Genomic DNA, 21,011 nt, shown 5'->3' with positions numbered 1-21,011 from the left:
ACAAATATTCCTAGCAAGTTTTGGGGAAAAGCTTTGAGGAATCCTGGATGGTACCTAGTCAATGAACAAGTGGCTTTCTATAAAATTTAACCCAGACTATCTACTACTGTCAAAATCACCAAAAATAGCAATATTGTTACCAGTTGGCTATTTCTAAAGGAATAACATTCCCAAGGCACTTAGTGCCTTTTGACCCTGAAACACTCCAGTACAGTTTGCACTACCCAGCTCTACAATCCAAGTGAAACAAACACCAAGAAGAGCTGATGTAACTTCAGATTCCTTGGGTTAGAGTCTGCTCCAAAACATGGTTGAAACCATCACACAGAAGCACATTTTTTAGGACTCATGAACCACCACACGACATGGCCACAAGAGGCCAATTTAATAAGTGTAATTTTAAGCCTCCAGACACCCATAGGCATCACATTTTAAAAAACGGTTTCAAAACTTATGGGAATGAAGCTGACATGCCTTAGAAGGAAGACCTGGCCAAACAAAGGTCATTACAGTAACCAGAACACCATAATGAAAGACTCAGTATTGTAAGAGAGGGACAGCTCAGTGGTTTGAGCATTGGGCGGCTAAACCCAGGGGTGTGAGTTCAATCCTTGAGGGGGCCACCTAGGGATCTGGGGCAAAAATCAGCACTTGGTCCTGCTAGTGAAGGCAGGGGGCTGGACTCAGTGACCTTTCGGGGTCCCTTCCAGTTCATGATATATAAAAATATTGTGTGTGTGTGTGTATATGTATATATATATATATATAAAAAATATAGTATGTATATATAGATATATAAAAAATATAGGGGTGTGTGTGTATATATATATATATATATATAATTAAAATCAGGGGCTGTTTTATCAAGAGTTTCAGCTACACACAGCTAGCAACACTGCTTGTTACTTTTTCCCTGCTGTTGTGATTATTAATACGGAAATAAAGTAAGCCGGATTTGAATTTTTCATTTGGTCACTGCTTTTTCCAGCATCCTCACAAGTCTGTGTTCTGGTACACTGAATTTAGAATATTATTAGGATGGCTAGCACCACTGGGGTCTAAACAATCTGAAAAGATGCCACTTACTTATAGGCAATGAAAGCTGAGTAGCAGTTTCTGAAGAAAGAAAGGTTTGGCGATAGTCTCTTCAGTGCACACATGCACCCTTCCTATTCCCTGTATTAAGAGTTGTGCATGATCAGAAAGTGGCAGACAAAAAACAGACCCTGCCTGGAGATGCTTTGAAACAAGTAGAGTGTGTTCCCACTTGCCCTTTGAAAAGGGTGGATGTTACATGTATATGTTATCGCAAGTTGCACAACTGACAATACCGTCCTTCCATCACACAGCCAACACATTCTCAATCCCAGCTGAGATCTGCTTATTCACTAAAGGAGAAGACTACAGCTAGCTAAAAGCAAACCATAGAAACAAAGTCGACTGTTCTGCTTTAAATAAAGTCACCCTGGAAATCGGTTGAGCACGTTTAAGGTCTGTGTTGACTTATGTCCTGGGACAATATTCTATTTTAAGAGTTCATGCAAGATGATTCATGTGGGAAAGCATTTTTTAAAGCTATTTAAATTTCCATTTTCAACATGTTGTACCAGAAACTGGCCCAAAGCGCTAAACATAGGAGAGACCTTTCAAGGCCTATCTGGAAAAGCAGTAAAGAATGCAAATGAGCCACAATAACTCAGTCTCCTATTACCGTATTGATAACTGTAGACTCACCTCTGGGATGAATTAATCTCCGGCTGCAAGCCCCCACTTGGGAGAATCCCTCTATTTGCAGATTCGCAAAACCATGTATGAATTACACGGTTACTAATGCTAAGGAACCTGGTAAGAACATCAGTTTTCTTCCACTGGAAACAGGTCTTCAGAACTTTACCAAGGCATGGCCTGAACAGTTAATTCTTTTGCAACTACAGTACTGTTAAAGACCTAGGATGCAGGGCAATGGAGAACTGAGCCCCATGTAGGAGTGAATTGTCACCTTTCTGATTTGACAGGTTATGTTTACTCAGCAAAGAAACACCTGCAGGTGGCCTGTGCCAGCTGCCTCGGGCTCATGGGGCTCAGGCTGCAGAGCTGTTTCATTGCTGTGTAGACTTCCAGGCTCCGGACCCAGCCCAGAGTCTGGAACCCTCCCAGAATTTTATTAGCCAGCCTCATGGGCTTCTGATCTACAAAGAAAATCCAGCTGGCCCCCTAGAGGATCCAAAAAAGCCGCCACGAGGCCAGCGTTCTATTTCTGTGGAGTTGGTCCAACATCCCTCTTGTAATCCAGCTCACCTTCCCTTTCATCCATGCAACTCCATGGGGTTACACTTTTCACTTCCTCGTCTCCAGATCAAGGCTCTTTATGAAGCTTGATAGCATTCTATAGTACCCTTCAAACACCAGACTGCAGATCATTATCCTAGCACAGTTTTTAATTACTTGTACATCTTGCTGGGTTCCAAGTTGCTTTAACAGCTCAAGAAAAAGACCAAGGCAACATTATGGTCAGCTCAGTGAAGAGCTTTTCTCAATGTGCAGCCATAGTATTTAAAAAACAGAAACAGAGGGGGTTCAGAGACAAGCAATCTGAATGACAAGGGACATGGAAAAATACAAAGGATAGGGACTACTAAATATTGCCAGTTTAGAGAGAAGCCACATATACAAAGTTCAAGGGAAAACATGCCAGCCTGTTGCTCTGATGGCATGGACACCAGCAAGGCATTTGTGCTGGACAGAGAAGAAGCCCTGTAATTAATGCAAAGAGTTCCGGTATGTAAGAGAAAGTAGCTGAACGATACCATCCACAAAGCAGCAAACCTCCAGTGTTGCTTTGCCAGGGTTCAATCTCATTTAGGTCATGACTAGTCACGCCAATTAGGATGTCAATTCAGATTGAAAATGAAACAGTATCTAGACTCCAGGGAAGGGAGATGGTTGTGTCATTATCCCAGTAGTTTGAGCCAAATAAGGATCCACAGTGAGGAAGCAGAGCAAGCTGACAGGTTTAGAGAGACAAATGTGTTGCCCTTCATTTGAAAAGGGACGTTATTTAGGCCTTAACACCCATACTGAGCAAGAGGTTAGTCCTTTTACATACAGTGAGAGGCGGCATGGAGAGGTGAGGATCTCATGGATCATTCAGCAAGTTCATGGCAGAGCAGGGGGAGATGTCCTCTGCACAGCCCAGTTCCCAGTGCTCCTACTCCATCACTGCCTCCCACTGTATATTAGTGGTGCAGCAGGAGGCCATAGTGTGCCTTTGGACTATTTAGTAAAGCCTGGAGCACTTCCCCTTTTCCTGTCTGGCACTGGAAACCCAACAGAAATCTGCAATAACTGGACAAACACTTGGGCTTCAAAGAAGTCTTTCAAGAACTTCAGCTAGAACTGGGCCAAGGCCCATCTTGTAAAATTACTGGAAGTACAAGTGACCATGAAGTCAAGTTACCCAACATTTTGTTAAACCAGCACGCAGAAGTGGTGTTGCATGAGGTCATTTTGGAGGCCGTTCAACGATAACTTCCAGGTCTGATGTCAGTGTCACATGTTTGAAGGGAACAGTCTGCAGCTGGATATTTTAATGTTCTCTATTAATGAAGAGTACAGAAAAGCCAGTTGATTATAAATTCAACACAATTGGCTAATGAATTGGTATGTTAGGTCATAGTAACAGTCGCCAGACCCAAGAGCTGATATTTCCATGATGAAGTTTGGCCATTTAAAAAAAATATTTTTCCTTTTAGCTATTAAGAACAACAGTTTTAAGGAAAAACACTGCCTTATCGGGGTATCGCTTTCATTACCACAGTGTTCCACTATTTCCTAGTTTCTTATAAACAGATTTTCCCTGTTCACAGGTTGCCCTCCAGCTGGCATAGAATAAGTGAAAACTTAGCTCAGCAATTGTACTCCTAGTGTCTTGGAGTGCTGGAATACAAGCGCTTACTAAGGTAACACAACCACATCACTGGAGTAGCCAACCCTGTGGTTAAAGCCATTCTCCCAGAGATTTCAGTTGCCAAGTTCGTATTTCCTTTTTTAATGCAGTAACAGCAACATCCAACAGAAGTTCAGTCATGAGCATTTATGCTCAGTTACCACCAAACATTTTCGGAAAGCTCCTGCACACTGCCAAGCCTTCCTGCTCGTACCCTGGAATTCCAGCAAGCAGGAATCACTCTGCATCGTGCAAGGTAAAACTGTGCTTTCATTTAGCTACTGTGGGGAACTTAAGGAAGGGGAAAGTGACAAAACGTGACACAGTCCATGCATTTGAATAAGCCATTCACTCTTCTGGGGGACATGGAGGAGGAGTGTATTTTCAAAAGCACCAAGCACTGGTTTAACTCTGCTCCACCCCTCATAGTCAATGGTAAAACTCTCAAGGTCACCCTTTGGCAGACATTTAAGCATGCATCTAACTCAAGCTGTTGTCCATATCCCACTGTTATTACAGGCAGAAAGAAACAGGAAAAAGATCTTGGAGTTATCGTGGATAGTTCTCTGAAGATGTCCACGCAGTGTGCAGAGGCGGTCAAAAAAGCAAACAGGATGTTAGGAATCATTAAAAAGGGGATAGAGAATAAGACTGAGAATATATTATTGCCCTTATATAAATCCATGGTACGCCCACATCTCGAATACTGTGTACAGATGTGGTCTCCTCACCTCAAAAAAGATATTCTAGCACTAGAAAAGGTTCAGAAAAGAGCAACTAAAATGATTAGGGGTTTAGAGAAGGTCCCATATGAGGAAAGATTAAAGAGGCTAGGACTCTTCAGTTTGGAAAAGAGAAGACTAAGGGGGGACATGATAGAGGTATATAAAATCATGAGTGATGTTGAGAAAGTGGATAAGGAAAAGTTATTTACTTATTCACATAATATAAGAACTAGGGGTCACCAAATGAAATTAATAGGCAGCAGGTTTAAAACAAATAAAAGGAAGTTCTTCTTCACGCAGCGCACAGTCAACTTGTGGAACTCCTTACCTGAGGAGGTTGTGAAGGCTAGGACTATAACAATGTTTAAAAGGGGACTGGATAAATTCATGGTGGCTAAGTCCATAAATGGCTATTAGCCAGGATGGGTAAGGAATGGTGTCCCTAGCCTCTGTTCGTCAGAGGATGGAGATGGATGGCAGGAGAGAGATCACTTAAACAAGATTTTTAGCCACTTCTTTAGAGGCTAGGGGTGTTCTACACGTCCAGCTCTGCCTCTTCACTGTTGCCTGACTTTAGACAAGTCCCACTTTCACCTAACTGTGCCTCAGTTTCCCCCTCTCTCAAAGAGGATTAATATTTACCAGCTCTGACAGGGTTTATACGGCAACTGGAGTTACTCCCAAGAAGCTAGCAGGACAAGCATTTTAAGTGTTATGTTTATTTCCGTGATGGCGCTATTCAGTGAGAATAGCTGGGTTTAATCAAGAGCAGCTACAGAAAACCCTCCACAATCCATTACATTTACTGAGATGGGCTAATTTGTGCAGCTACAGAAAGACGTTAGCACAAAGTGCAGAAACAAAGCAAACCCAAAGCTGAAATGTGAGGGTGATTTTGTTTGTGCCATGGACAGAGACTGGAGTATTTCTAGATTTGCCTGTAAGTACTGAAAGAACAATGAAAGCCAGGAAGCAATGGAAATACTGGGAGGATGAGTCTGGGTTGGGAGAGCAAAGCAGAGGAGTTCAGATATCCTGCCAGAGGCCCGGAGTGTGACCAGGCCATGGAACTTTGGGATGTTGAACCCACCACCACATACCATGTGTGCCACACAAAACCCACACCGCTAAGATGAAGCTCTATCCCAGAGCCTACAGACTGTCGCAGGAGGCAGACGTTACTTGGTGCTAGATTCAGGCATGTCTACACCATGGGTACTAGAGTGGCACAGATCTGGTACTGCTGCTGCAGCACCGTAGCATAGACTTTTCCAGCAGCAATAGAAAGGATTTTTCTGGTCGCTGTAGGAAATCCACATCCCTGAGCTCCTGTAGCTGTGCCAGTGGAAGCATTCTTCCATCGATCCAGCTGCATCTACACCAGAGCTTAGGTCAGCACAGCCATGGCACTTCTAGACGTAGGACAATACAGTACAATTAACCTGAGCCAGATAATTTCCTTAGCCCCAAGACATACCGCAAAATATAGTCTGCAAAGAAGTAGTTGCAATCTCCACTCCAAATGCTACTCAAAATTACAAGAAGCTAAGCAGTTAAACTTGTATGCTCAGTAAGACAGTCCTCATTTACCTACCTCTGGCTCAGCATGAAATATCCCTTTACTTTACCAAATACCTTCGATTCATAGACGTTTGAAGCCTCATCTAAACCACAAGAATGTATCCTTAATTCCAGCCCATTCCATTTTAAGACACAAGTCCTCTGAAAACCATCATCCTTTCAAAGGTTTATAACTACTTGGCAGTTATATGCAGCCTAAACAAGTCTGTACATTTTTTTTTTAATTTTAGACTTAATGTAGCATGTACTCTCAGAGAGGTTTACAATGCAGCCTTTTGTAGTTAACTTGCTCACAACTGGGCAACTGCCAGGTTGTCATCAATGACATTGTAAAGCAGATGAATGAAGTTCTTATGTGTGGTGACAAGCAGAGTTCTGATATGGCGCATGCATGAACTGAAAGAAGAGTTTGCTATTAATTTGTCAGGTTAATAAATATGATGATTCACTGCATAAAAGACTTCAAGTCTAAACATCCAGAAGTAATATTTGTAGTGCTTTAGTGGTTCAGTGCTCCCTAGAAAAATAAAAAAAAGTTACACACAAGCCAAAACACAAAAACCATGGAATAAAAATTCCCCTGCATAAGCTCTTCTCACACATTGCAGAAGGTACAGCTCTGCCTTTCAGCCTGCCAACTCCAGACATGTGCTTGTTTTAATTGTGAAGTGTTTTGTGGCTACTCCTGACAGAAAAAAAACCCATCTTACCATGCAACACCTCCAAATTGGTTGTCATAGAGCAAATATGAGAGATTATATACTTAAGCAAGATCATGCTACAAAATAACAGAGCCAGAACCAGCAGCAGTACCTATGTGAAGAATTCCACATCTTCATTTCAATAATAGAAGAATACTACATTTGGAAATGTTTCACGTTACATAGCAATGCATTGTGAAACATTCAGTGTCAAGACACGTCAAGCCAAAGACAGTGAAACTATTTCAAATAAGTTTGCATTCACTATTTTGCCATGTGGGAAAGACACCCCACCACCACCACCAAATAGAAAAGTGCTCTTAACTTTTAAACGGACTCCAAAACCATTGAGGATGGTCTCAGCGTGGCCCACGTAAAGAAATATGGCAACCCTGGATGGGTAGGACGCCGAGAGAACAATCAGGTTGCTCTGTTATTAAGCTTCTTGCCCCAGAAGACTGAATTCACAGAAACAGATTGGTCAACAGCATTGCCATGAGGTATATGACTATTTCTAGCATAACAGAGAACATCATAACATATGGCCTAAGCATTTGGCATGTCCTACCTTTTTAGTTCTCTTACTGAGCATCCTCCCACCTGACACTGACTTGACTAGTTCAACCATATGCAAATAGTGAGAAGCACTCAGGTATAGTCACTAGGGCAGTGGACTGGGTATCAGGAGAACTGTTTTATATCCAGCTCCGCAAATGACCTTCTGCGTGGCATTAGGCAAGTCACTTCCTCTCTCTGTGCTGCCACTTCCCTTCCTCACCATTCGCCTTGTCTATTTCAATTGCAGCCTCTCTGGATCAGGTACCGTCTCGCACTACGTGTATGTACAGCACTTGGCATGATGGGCCCACCAGGCCCATCATAACACACTGCTAATGAATTATTGTGCTATATCCAGATTGTCTTTTACGCACTCTGGAATCACCGTATCAAGTTTACACCAGACATCTTAGTATTTAAAATAAACTGAATGACACAGATTAAACTAGTACCTTAGCTTTAAAACAAACCAAAAAAAACTCAAGACACACTTTGGATTAGTTTAGAGCACACCATTTAAAAACCATCCATCCTCCAGATTTTTTACTCTGAGCATTTCACTGCAGTATCCAAGTTCCTGAAGCCAGTAAATTTATCTGATCTATTATTTCAAGCCAGGCACAGACTGTGCGCTTATTGTTGCGCATGTACAAAGGTAAGACACTTGAACATGGACCATGATCTCTGAAAAAGCTCTCAAACCATACAGTGCTCCACTGAATACCGTTCTTCAAACCTACTTGGGGAACCATACCTGCAGGACTTTAGCAGAATGCAATGCTTACTGCCATGCATGATATTGACCAGTGGGAAAGAAGATTCCATTCTTGGCACAGGATAAGCAATTACAGGTCAGCTTTCACTACCAAACGGTCTGGAGTGCCTTTTGTAGGAAAGTTGTAAAGCAAATGGCTTCTTCATTTTCAGAGGCTCTGTACACACACCACAGAAGGTGGATTTCAGAGGCAAGGAATAGGTGTACTTGAGGCTATCAGCATTCAGGTTTCTGAATTCTATGGCATTTTTTTTAATCTGCATATGGAGGAAGCACAACTTTGGTACCTACTTCAGTTTCCATTAGTTGACAGCAATCCGCAATACAGCCTGGGCTGTCCTCATACGACCCCTATTTATTCACTGGGAATGAGCTGGAAGAGCCAGACAGGAGAAACTCTCTCACTGGCCCCTAAACTGGATCCCAGCTATGTTAACTTCTCAGATTTCTCTCCAAGTGGAAGACTGACAATAAATACATATGGTTTCTTTCCTCAAAATTATCCGCCCCCAAGTCAGAGGCGTGTGGAATGCCCTTACAACAGTTTTATCCTAAATTGGAGCTTGACAGCTCAGCCGTTTTTTAAAAGCCAAAGAATTTAATTTTCAGTCACGTGCAACTAGAATATGAAAACGAGTTTTCATGAGATGTACACAATAGTAGCCAAAAAAGAAAGTGAAAGATGGAAGGTCTTATCAGTTAACGCAAACTGCTTTCCAACGGTCTCTAAATAACCCCAGTCACCTTGTGGCCACCCCATCTTTTCCAGTTAAGCCCAGCTCTGTTAAAATGGTGCCGTGCAAAAGAGAGCAACTTAAACCCTCAAGTTATTTTTTGGGAGCTGAACCAGAGTGAACTTTCATCAGATTAATGACAAACAAATTTAGAAGCTGAATGAGTCAATAACCATTAATTAATATCTCTACATTTAACCACTGACTGCCGTCTGAGCTTTGCTATTCTGGCCAGCGCTAAACCACGTCTCTAAAAGCAAGACCAAATCAGAGGCTGTCAGTGTTTGAAATCTACAGTAGCCTCTGGCATCAGACCAACGTGGACAGTAGACAAAAGAGATAAAGCTGCAGCCTGAGCCAATGGAACGAGGATTGGGGTAGGGTATCTAGACAAAAGACACTGCAATTGCAGGGTTTTCAGAGACATCTCACATTGGGCCATTGTCCCTACTGTACTCCCAGTCCCATGAACTTCATGTCAAGCTGTGTTTGCACAGCACCTTTGAAAATCAGGCCCAAGCATACTACTGCTGGCATGTTAAGTCTGACCCATTTAGAGCAGACGGCAACACTAAAAGTAGCTCCATGGATGGAGCAAACTCAGCGAGAGACTGGGCAGTCATTTTAAGATATCTCCATCACGGGGGTAAGAGGAAAACAGATTCCTGCTAGTGAGAAGGGAGACACATATAGAGATAAAATAGTTTATGTTTTTAAGGTGCTCAGACACCACAGTTGTAAGAGCAAATGTCTAAAAGGCGCAAGGAAGGAGTTTTATAAAGAACGCTTGATTGAATATGACATTTACAGTACTATTAAGTTAATTTAGGGGACCTAGAGAGACTGGATGTTTAGCTTAACAGAAACACAGCTGGGAAATGCCCCTGAAATAGAAAACAAAAAGACCAATGAAATCAAAGCCATCCTAACCTATGCTTTATCCAATAAGGTCAACCGTAATTCAAACAAAACATATACCCCCAAATAAAAAACAAGTACAAGGACCAAAAAAAAATAAATGCCACCATGGCTAAACAGAGTAAAAGAGGCAGTTGAAGGCAAAAATGTGTCATTTAAAAAAAAAAGTGTTAATTTTTGTGTCTTTTGCCAGTTGCTCTTCAAATTCTTTTTTGGCCTGATTATTTATACTTGCAAGAGTTTTTCTTTCTATTTTCCTCAGTAAGATTTGATTTCCAGTTTTTAAAGTATATCAGAAGCAGGAACTAACATAACACTGATTTTTTAAAAAGGCTCCAGAGGAGATCCTCGTCATCACAGGCCAGTAAAGTCTAAATTTCAGTACCAGATGTATTGATTAAAACTAGAAGAATCCAAGACACCAGAAGGAAAACAGCATCCAAATACTGTAACTGTTTTCAAGTACCATGGTGGATCATTTTGGTGTTTAAGTACATAATAAATAATAATTGGAGATATACCAATCTCCTAGAACTGGAAGGGACCTTGAAAGGTCATTGAGTCCAGCCCCCTGCCTTCACTAGCAGGACCAATTTTTGCCCCAGATCCCCAAGTGGCCCCCTCAAGGATTGAGCTCACAACCCTGGGTTTAGCAGGCCAATGCTCAAACCACTGAACTATCCCTCCCCCCATCATCTTGTGGTGGGGCAGAGGTACATAAGGTAGCCACATTTTGCAAGAGAAAGCAGTTGGGTCATAGAATCACAGAAGAGTACGGCTGGAAGAGACCTCAGGAGGTATCTAGTCCAATCCCCTGCTCAAAGCAGGACCAACCCCAACTAAATCTTTGTCAAGCTGGGCCTCAAAAACCTCTACAGATGGCGATTCCACCAGAATCAGTCCTATCAGAAGCCTTCAGAAGACTAGCTCAGCTTCTACATCAGAAGAAGAGACGACTTCTCTGAAGTAGTGCCTGGACATTCCAACTATCCAGCAGCAGGTCTGATGCTTTCTCTTTCAGAAAAGCCAGGCAGTAATGGGGAGCAGAGAGTGAATCCAATGACTCTTAACATGTGTCAGGACTTTAAGCCCAGCAGTTGCTGTGTGGTTGACTTCTGCTTTCTGTACTGAGGATGCAGTTCTGAATAAAGCTTTTCTCCAGACGAGCCCTCACAGTTTCTGTTCTGCATGGGAAAGAGTTCACAGCCTCAGAAGCCAGCTTGCAAAAGACTAGTACAGTCTTTGTGCTTCACATTGTGATGACACCAACATGATGTCAAGAAACAAAATTACAGAACCAAAGAATAACTAATTTCACCCACTTGAGACCGAGCAGTTTCAATTTAAGCCATGCTAACTCCAGCACGGTATTTTGTACACAGCCATCTTTGCCCAACTTTTTTGGTGGTGTTGAAGAGCAACTGTATTTATAGTTTTGCCATCCTCACCTTTTCCATTCAGGATCTAGGCAACAAGTTGAATTAAGCACGAGTACACTGGACCACCGACGAGACTCTGCCTTGCCGACAAGACGTTATGTCAATGGTCGCTGGCCACCCCTTTGCAGTCTGAGAAGCGGTACAATCGCCCAACAGTAAGAGGAAAGAGGAGTCACAAGGAGTTCAATTTCCACGTTCAACTGTATGAAGTCTTTTCGTCAAAACAAATCAAATCAAAACATACTCCACCCTGCTGAAGGGCAAGTTTCTGGGGAGTGCGTTAGTGTTTGTGGAGTTCACCATTAGAATGCGGAAGACTGTAATAACTGTAGCCTAACAAGAATACCAGCTAGAAGGGAGAACTGTCAAAATAGCCAGACGGGGTGATAAGTTTCAAGTAACGCATTAAAACCACATCATGCTTCCTCACCCTGCCCAGGCAGAACTCAAGTGAAAAAAAATGAACAAAAAAGGGAACCCCCTGATAAGACGCGATACAGCTAGCCTGAGGTTACTTGTTTATGTAGTTTGGAAGGTCAATAAAGGGTGTTATCACCTCTTCACACACTTCGAAAGGTAAAAGTTAAATTGCATCAGTGTAAATTTTATTTTGCACAGCAGGATGCCTGCACGTGGGAGGGCCTTGTTTGTTTAACTGCTAGGGCCTGTACTATGTTGGGGAAGATGAAGTTGCATTTACCTTTTGTATCACTAACCAACAACATTATATTACAAGACTCCAGCATCAACCCAGAAGACCAGCGTATTCAGAGTTAATACAGCCCAGACTTCTTTCATTGAGCTGCTGCTTGCTTAGCCATTGAAGGAAGCCCTTATAATATTTATTTCACAAATAGTTAGATGTGTCTGTTTTAGGTGTTTCTGGCGCGTCTATTCTCAAAGTTAGCCCCTGTATCTAGGTTACACCCAGCTGTGGTTAGGTTTACACACAGCTTGGAGCTGTCCAGTCACTTTCCTGTCTACCTCAGATTTAGTCATGAGCTGCTATCCCGCCCCAGTTTCTTCTCAGGTGCTTTGGAAATGCTATGGTGAAAAGGTGGAATTTGCGGCTGCCCTGACAATGTCCACTGAAATCTGCGGTCCCTCTAGGAGAGCAACAGGGATCACTTCAGAGCATGACTCTGCAAACCTGAAAGGGGAGAAGCATCAGGCTTTTGTTAACAGATTCAACATGTCAGATAACCACAGCTGCAGTAATAGTTCTCAGATAGCTGCTGGGCCTATTCCATCCAAGGATTAGCATTTATCTCAGGAAGCTTTTATTTTTTACAGAAACACACAGTAAGATAGGATAGTTAATGTCTGCAAACCATACAATCACATAACTTAACAGATCTAGATAGATTCTTTTTGCAGATTGCTAGTCTTAGAAGTAGCTTGCACTAGAAAGGGTATTAAGCCTATAACTGTAGCAGTGCTAACTGACACCACTGTAACACCTGTTGACAATATCACATATAGAAAATTAAGTGCATCATTCTACTTCAGAGAAAACTCCGTGAATACTGTGCCATGTCCATAATTTCCAACGAGCTATAAATATTCTGTGGTTGTTCAATCAAGTACCAAATTCTGTCATGGCTTTGTCTACTTTGACAGACAACACACCTACACTTCAGCTTTGCCACAAGTGTGAAGAATAGATAAGACCAATGTGTGAAGAGGTTTTTTAATTTTAATTGCAGTTTATTGCAATGACTGCAAAGCCTGGCCATATTTTTGCTGAGAAAATGTTACTGGGGAAAAACCCATCATGAATGTCCTCAGACAGACCAATACCAATGCAGACACATACTTTGTGCAGGAATATAGTTCAGCAGCTTTTGTCCCTCCAGTGATCAAGAGTATTCACCACCATCTCCCTGAATATCGAGTGCTAAACACCCTCAGCTTCCAGCAAGGGATGCTGAATCATAGAACTGGAAGGGACCTCGAGAGGTCTCTAGTCCAGTCCCCTGCACTCATGGCAGGACTAAGTATGATCTAGACCATCCCTGACAGGTGTTTGTCCAACCTGCTCTTAAACATCTCCAATGATGGAGCTTCCTCAACCTCCCTAAGCAATTTATTCCAGTGCTTAACTACCCTGATAGTTGGGAAGTTTTTCCTAATGTCCAACCTAACCCCACCTTGCTGCAATTTAAGCCCATTGCTTCTTGTCCTGTCCTCAGAGGTTAATGAGAACAATTTTTCTCCCTCCTCCTTGTAACAACCTTTTATGTCCCCCCCTTAGACTTCTCTTCTCCAGACTAAAACCTAATTTTTTCAATCTTCCCTCATAGCTCATGTTTTCTAGACCTTTAATCATTTTGTTGCTCTTCTCTGGATTTTCTCCAATTTGTCCACATCTTTCCTGAAATGTGGCACCCAGAACTGGACACAATACTCCTGTTGAGGCCTAATCACCACAGAGTAGAGCGGAAGAATCACTTCTCGTGTCTTGCTTACAACACTCCTGCTAATACATCCCAGAACGATGTTTGCTTTTTTTTGTGTGACAGTGTTACACTGTTGACTTAGGTTTAGCATGTGGTCCACTATCTTGCAGGATCAGCCCCTGGGTCCAGTTTCAGGGTAGATCATGGCTATAAAATGTACCACAAAGACATCCGTTATGCAAACAAAGGATTTTCCACCTGTAGGGCACATGGTAACTTCCTTTCATATAAAGAGGAAGGGAGTAGCAAGTATTATTTCAGCCTTGCAACTTAGGAGTAACTTGAGTTTGCTGACTGCTGCCTAAAACTGCAATACTATGCATGTTGCTACTGCCCACTTTGGTACAGAGAGAAAACGGGGGACTTTACGGCGCCCATAGCATTCTCGTCAGTTGTAGTGACATGTAACTTTGCTTCTGTTATTTACCATTCCATAAGACTCCCCACCTCAGGTGGCCTAGTGAATTAAGCACAGATCTTGGAACCCCAAATTCCAATCCTGGCTCCTGTCATTGACTCACGATGTACCTCAGTCTCTTCCGCCTCTCAGTGCCCTGCAGTAAAAGGAGTAGATACCTGCCTACCTTCTGGGGTGATACGAGGGTTAGCCCACATTTCTGGACGGAAAGAATTTTTGTCTCATGAATCTGACACCAATACTAATTAGTTTTGTACCTAAAGGCAGAGCATTCAGAGTGGTCCTTGTCCTCCAATTTCTCCTGCCAAGTCTCCTTTGTCTTTAACTCTCCAATGCCACCTGTGTTGGAATTTGTCCACCTCTTGCAAAAATACCTACTTATGCCTTGTCAATCACCACCTCATCTACAGTGAGTTTCACTCCTACGGACTGGGCTCCCACCCTTAAGAGGAAAGAACACTTCTCCCAGCATAGAAGCTGGACCTCACACCTCCTCCTCTCTGCAAGTGACCTGCACTGACTTCCCCTCTCAAATGCAGTTTGCCACAGCTCTATTGGCTTTCCAGTTTATGACTCCCGAGTCCCACCAGCCTACTTCTCTGAACTCTTCCACCTACTCCCTGACCCTTCCTGCTTTGCCTTCCCTCAGCTCTTCTGGATGGGGGGGCAGAAGGGACGTCACTCACTTGTTCTTTCCTCACGGGAATTCACACACACACACACACACACACCCTTCCATGTTGATTTGCCTTTCATTGATGCCTCAGTTTTCCTTTTCTCTAGTTTATGACTATCTCACTTCAGTGTTGTTGTGCCATGATTAAGGCCCTGCCAAATTCACGGCCATGAAAAATGCATCCCGGACTGTGAAATCTGGTCTCCTGCCCATGAAATCTGGTTCTGTGTGTGCTTTTACCCTCTACTATACAGATTTCACAGGGGAGACCAGCATTTCTCAAATTGGGGATCCTGAACCAAAAGGGAGTTGCGGGGGGGGGGGGGGGGAAGGGGGTCACAAGATTATTTTGAGAGGGTCACAGTATTGTCACCCTTCCTTATGCGCTGCCTTCAGAGCTGAGCGGCCAGAGAGCAGCGGCTGTTGGCCAAGCGCCTAGCTCTGAAGGCAGCAGCCACCAGCAGCAGTGCAGAAGTAAGGGTGACAATACCATACCATGCCATCCTTATTTCGGTGCTGTCTTCAAAGCTGGATGGCTGCTGACTGAGGGCCCAGCTCTGCTGAACTGAATTGCTACCTTTTGCAAGCACTGCGTTCTTCTGGAAGTGAGATGGAAAGGAGAAGTCTGCAGCACCGGGAGGATGTGGTTTGTTGTGACTGACGGAGGCCTTCAGCTGCAGGCTGAGATCACACAGCGATCAGCCCCAGGGTTACTTTTTGCTAGTTTCCAAGACAACCAAGTGCTGCAGGTGAAGGCCTGACAACCGAAAAGTCGCTAAGCCATACTTGACACTCCAGACACACGTACCTGCCCCCTGCTTAACTAAGCTGGTCATTGCAGAGACAAGCAGCACAATATCTGTGATGGATGCATACGCAGAAGGTAAAGTTCTTCTTTGCAAGTCAAAAAGCCTTGTGTTGAGCAGCAGGCTAAAACCCAATTTCAGATACTTTAAAAAGTAAACAAATAAGCCTCAACCCTTCTATTATGCAGCAAAATATGAAACAGAGGATACGGGCCTCTGGTATTTTCTTGTAGATCTGGAAAGTGAACAACAATTGCAAAAGCCTGATCTACAACCAGGTTTTCATCCCACCATCCCGCTCTGTTTGCCAGACCCTGCCGCTGGAGGATGCTGAAAGGCTGGTGTAAGTGGAGTCCAGCTCTCACTGATTGTCTCTGAAAGATTTAGTTTGAAAGAGCTGCACACGCATCTGAAAGGTTTTAGAACTTCCGCCTTCTCCTCTGCCCCTCATCTCAAAATGAAGTGATGCCACTTACCTGGGAGATTTCTAGCACTGGCACATGTTACAGAAGAAGAAAACACATGACTTTATCAGCACATCTTGATAAGAACTAGTGATAGCTCACGTAACTGATTAACGCAGGGGTGGCCAGCCTGAGCCTGAGAAAGAGCAGGGATTTACCAATGTACATTGCCAAAGAGCCACAGTAATAGGTCAGCAGCCTCCCACCCACCAGCAATCAGCGTCTCCCCCTCCCTCCCCGCACCTCCCGATCAGAGGCTTGGAGGGGAAGGGAGAGGAGTGAGGGAAGTGCAGGCTCAGGGGAGGAGTGGGGGCAGGGCCCGTGGCAGAGCCAGGGGTTGAGCAGTGAGCAGCCCCCGGCACAATGGAAAGCTGGCGCCCGCAGCTGCAGCCCCGGAGTCGGTGCCTAGACAAGGAGCCGCATATTAACTTCTGAAGAGCCGCATGTGGCTCCAGAGCCACAGGTTGGCCACCCCTAGATTAATGTAACTCCAGAGATAGACTGCCACTCTGATAAATACTACAGAGAGAAGAGATTTTTAAAAGGTAATAACTGATCAGTTTAGAGAGTTGTTTGCAGTGTTGCTGCAGCCACTTTGGGCTAAGAGGTCAGTCAATTAGTGTTCTGCCTAGCAATTATACTGTGAAGACTGCCTACTACTAATGAAAGCCCATGAAAGCACTATTAAAATAAAGAAAACAGAGAAAGGTTATATTTAGTTTCCTAAACTAGTGAGGAAAATATTTCCTGTCCTGTACATTCTACCAGCAAGGAACTTGAAGACAGAAAATGACACATTTTCCCCAAACATATCTGCAGGGTCCTGCTTCCCACTTTAGCTAACCTCCTGGGATAAGAGGGAAGCTGACTGGCTTAAGGTTGTTGTTGTTTTAGGTTGTGAATTTTATAACAATGAAAACAGCATCTCCTCTTTCTGGGTCAGTTGCCTTCCCTACCCTTAGGGAAACAATATGCTCTCTTACTGGAAAGGAGTCAGGGCCCGATTGCCTGCCCAGATCCTTCTTATCTCCAGAAAGGGTTAGACAGGATTATTTTGCTTTTCCTCTGTGGAGCTGTCCTTCAAAATAATTGATGAAACAATTACTAAAAACCAATTAGAAGAGGCAGCGCTATAGTAATTGTTTCAGAAGATGGCAGCGTCCTGCAACATCAGGGCCACTTTCCTTTGTTCACCTCATCATGTTAATGGGGATCCCACAGTAAGCTTTTCAGTAAGGTCACCTCTAACATCCTCCAGGGCCTTAACCTGTAAATCCGATGCAGAGACTTTTACACCAGGTATATATGGTACTAGTTATGTCCTGGCTACCAGAACAAACACACCCCAGACTTCCATTCCGCATGACATCAACAAGTTTTCCTCCAATATTTTAGGTTAGTGTATATGGAGATGGAAGCGGTAAACTTGAGAAGACCACCATGGAAGAGGAAAGCAGTAAATAACTGGACACAATTGGTCAAAGCAGATTTAGAGCCTAAGCAACTGGGCTTTTACATTTCCATCTCATGCACCCAAACTTCAGACCATCTGGACACATCTAAGAAAACTGTACCTCTCCCTCCCCACCTCACCCCCCAAAAAGGCAGATAATTAACCATGAGGTGCCAAAGATCAGGGCAAGCCCAAGTCCTGGAACTTTCAGAGAACAGTAGAAGACTCTTGGCACAATAACAGCAGGTGCACAACACCCCAACATCTCTCCTGAGACAACAGCACTTAGGAGATGGTATAAAATGGACAAGGGTGACAATCTGGTTCTTGTTCAGACAGGAAGGAGACAGGAAGGAGACTATTCTTAATTTAATAATGCTGCCTATACACTGCGGACATCAGCACATTTGAAACGCTTACATACACTAACCACCAAGGACCATCTCTATGCAGTGCATTTTATATGTGGTGGTGAAGAATTCTGTGTTTATTGAATTAACAGATATATATTATTACATCAGGACGCAAGTCTTTTTTGAATGATCAGTTTCTGTGTGACACAGGAGAAAGCAAGAAGATTAGGAGACAGATTCAGATAAATCTCATTTAGCACTTAACTGCCAGCAAAAGCTAGTTTGCTGTGGACATATACTGCATGGACAGATACCCTCTGGAGAAGACTTGTGCTGCTTTCCAAGGCTCCTCCACAGCCAGACTTTGCCAAGCAAACTTCCAGCTCTTAGTTTTATAACTGAAGTCTTGGAAAGCATGGGTTGAGCCACTACCACAATTTCTGAAGACACAGAGCGTGAGAGGATTTTTTCCATGGGAGAGGAAAAGGTTGCTTGAAACCAAACACACAGGAGCGGTTCATAGATTTCTATTTGTCTCAGACGAGCCAGAGAATAGACGAGCCAGTGAATTGTGCAAGATCTCACTCCACCTTTAACAAATTCCATAGAGTCCTCCAGCTCAAATCTTCATTATGTCTTGGAACAAGGCTTGATTGAACCTTGACAAATTGCAAGGCATCTGGCTGAGTTATTGGGAACAGACTAGGGCAAGGTTGTGGAAGACATACAGCAAAGCAGAATGTGGCAGTGCTTTCTCTGGCATTGTCCAAATTCAGACAGCAGGTTTCCATACAGCCTGCTGGAGCAGCCTGCACATGAGTCCAGCTGATGTCAGTTTACTATTCCACTGAAATGAGGCCATTGGGGGGTGGAGTGGGGACGTGAGAAGAACTTTGCAAGGCAGGTTCCCAGGATCCTCTTTGACAGGCATTCGCAACTAGCTAGACAGAGTCTCCCAAAGGGAAGGATACCAAGGGCCTGGGTCCTTCAAATCTCCCTACTAGAGATCTAGCCCCAAGCCTCTCTGGCTCCTACAGCTAAATGTAGCTACAGCAATGGACAGGATTTTTCCTCTCACTGTAGGATCTCCATCTCCCTGAGTGAAAGCAGCTAGGACTTTGGAAGCATCCTTCGGTCCACCTGTGTCTACACCAAGATCAGCTTAGCTACGACACTCAAGAGTGTGGATCATCCACATTGAGCTAAGTTTTAAGTGTAAGACAGGCCTAATTCTATTCCTGTAAGCACTGTTTCCAGCTGTAGGTTATAAACAGGGAAGTATTTGAGACTAGATTTGCATTCACTTTTAGGTTTATGTATAAAATATTCACAGCATCGCAATTTTTTGCAGTGTGTGCCAGCAAGCTTGACACATGCCATTTCCCCACATACACAGTTCCAGAGGAGTTTGGGGATTCAGATTGGGAGAAGGACAGTTTTTGCTGTAGTTAAGGGGGTGGGGGGGAAACTGATAAAAAGCCATCCTTTACTCTTAAAACACGAACTAGGCTTTTGCCTAAAAAGCAAACACCCAATATTCCAGAAGAGAAACTGGGAATCTTTACAAGGTTCAGATCATTCAGCTCTTAAATATAGGCTGCTGTGTTGACAAAGGTATCCCTCTCTAACTCCCACAATAACCACATACTCCACCTTGATGAAATCACCCCTGAACCTATACTCTGCCCATAAGACACTTCTGATAATTCCAGCTACTGATTCTGGTAGAAAGAATGGAAATGTTCTGTAGGATGCAGCACAGAGGTCTCTTTGATAAAAGTGCCAGCATAGTCAAAAGTCAAACTATGATCAGAAACTCAGACAGACAATTAAGAGATCATGGTGAAATACTGCAGATCTATAACAACCTGGGCAAATCATGGTATGAAACATTCCTCTACAATGCAATAAATATTTGTGAGGTGCTCAAATCCTATGGCAATGAGGACAAAAAAAAATCTATAAATAATACCATCCAATTTCAAAGTGATTTGAATCATCTATTCCCCTGAATCCAGGGAAGCCAATTATAATACTTTTATAGCACACAATGCAGAAATCCTCTGTGGTTCAAGGACATTCAGACTGCACTCTTTCAACCTCCTCTTCTTGTCTAGAGAGTCTGCTCCTAACAGAAGAGCATCAACCAATTTATAAGGGACTCTGTCCTCAAAGTCCTTTAGTGACCTGAAAATTGAATTAGTCCTTCCATGTGGTCACTTGTTGAAGCATACACAAGTGTAACACTTCCTCCTCACTTCCAGTTTGAGATGGCAAAGCAGCAGTCTGAAAATTTTTATGTCAAGACATGAAAACATCAAGCTACATGTCAGACTTCTACACTCTCTGGAGGACTAATGTATCAGATTTAACTTGACCTCATCCCCACGCTACCTAAAGAAGGAACAAAAAGTTGGGGTTTACATTTAACTCCAGATGATTGGTATAACATGTTGGTGCCCACACAGAAAATATCCATATGTAGCAAAATAAAATTAAAAACACCACTTCTTTATTACTCTATTAGAACATTACAGCACCCAGTCTTATTTATTGTAGAAAACTGATCAATCTATGATCCTGTGCACATAGAGAAAGAATTAAAGCACAGTTTGACCGAACATCTTGCTAAATTACACAGATGTTTTCCCACAGAATTGCAGGTCCCGATCTTACAAGGGACTCTATGAGCAGACTCCTGCACTTGTGCAGAACCCTGTTGAAATCAACAGGGCTCTTCCTGGGCAGAGGGGACCTCCCACACAGAGTCAATTTCAGGATAAGGACCTTAAGGAGGATTAACAGGATGACAGACTTGTCAGAATCACAAGCCTTCAGCATTTCATTTGGGACCATCACCTGAAATTCTTAGGCCAGCTCACCAGGAAATTTTCAGTCCAACCTTCTCTCACAGGTACCCAGTGGCACTGCACTGCAAAGGTCAGTGGAATTCTGACAAGAGCTGGATATTTGCCAAGCTGAGCTAGACAACAGTCTCCACAACA

At 43.3% G+C, this 21,011-nt stretch overlaps 1 protein-coding gene across 1 annotated transcript in view; it reads right to left on the bottom strand.

The window, feature by feature from the left end:
* The window catches only part of SSH2 (slingshot protein phosphatase 2), a 134,991-nt gene that overhangs the window by 111,357 nt on the left and 2,623 nt on the right, over positions 1-21,011 (bottom strand). The window lies entirely within an intron of this gene.

This window comes from Mauremys mutica, chromosome 19 (genome assembly GCF_020497125.1).
Source record: "Mauremys mutica isolate MM-2020 ecotype Southern chromosome 19, ASM2049712v1, whole genome shotgun sequence".
NCBI classification, from domain to species: Eukaryota; Metazoa; Chordata; order Testudines; family Geoemydidae; genus Mauremys; species Mauremys mutica.
Note: the sequence above shows the minus strand (reverse complement) of the source record. Positions and strands in the feature narration are given on the sequence as shown.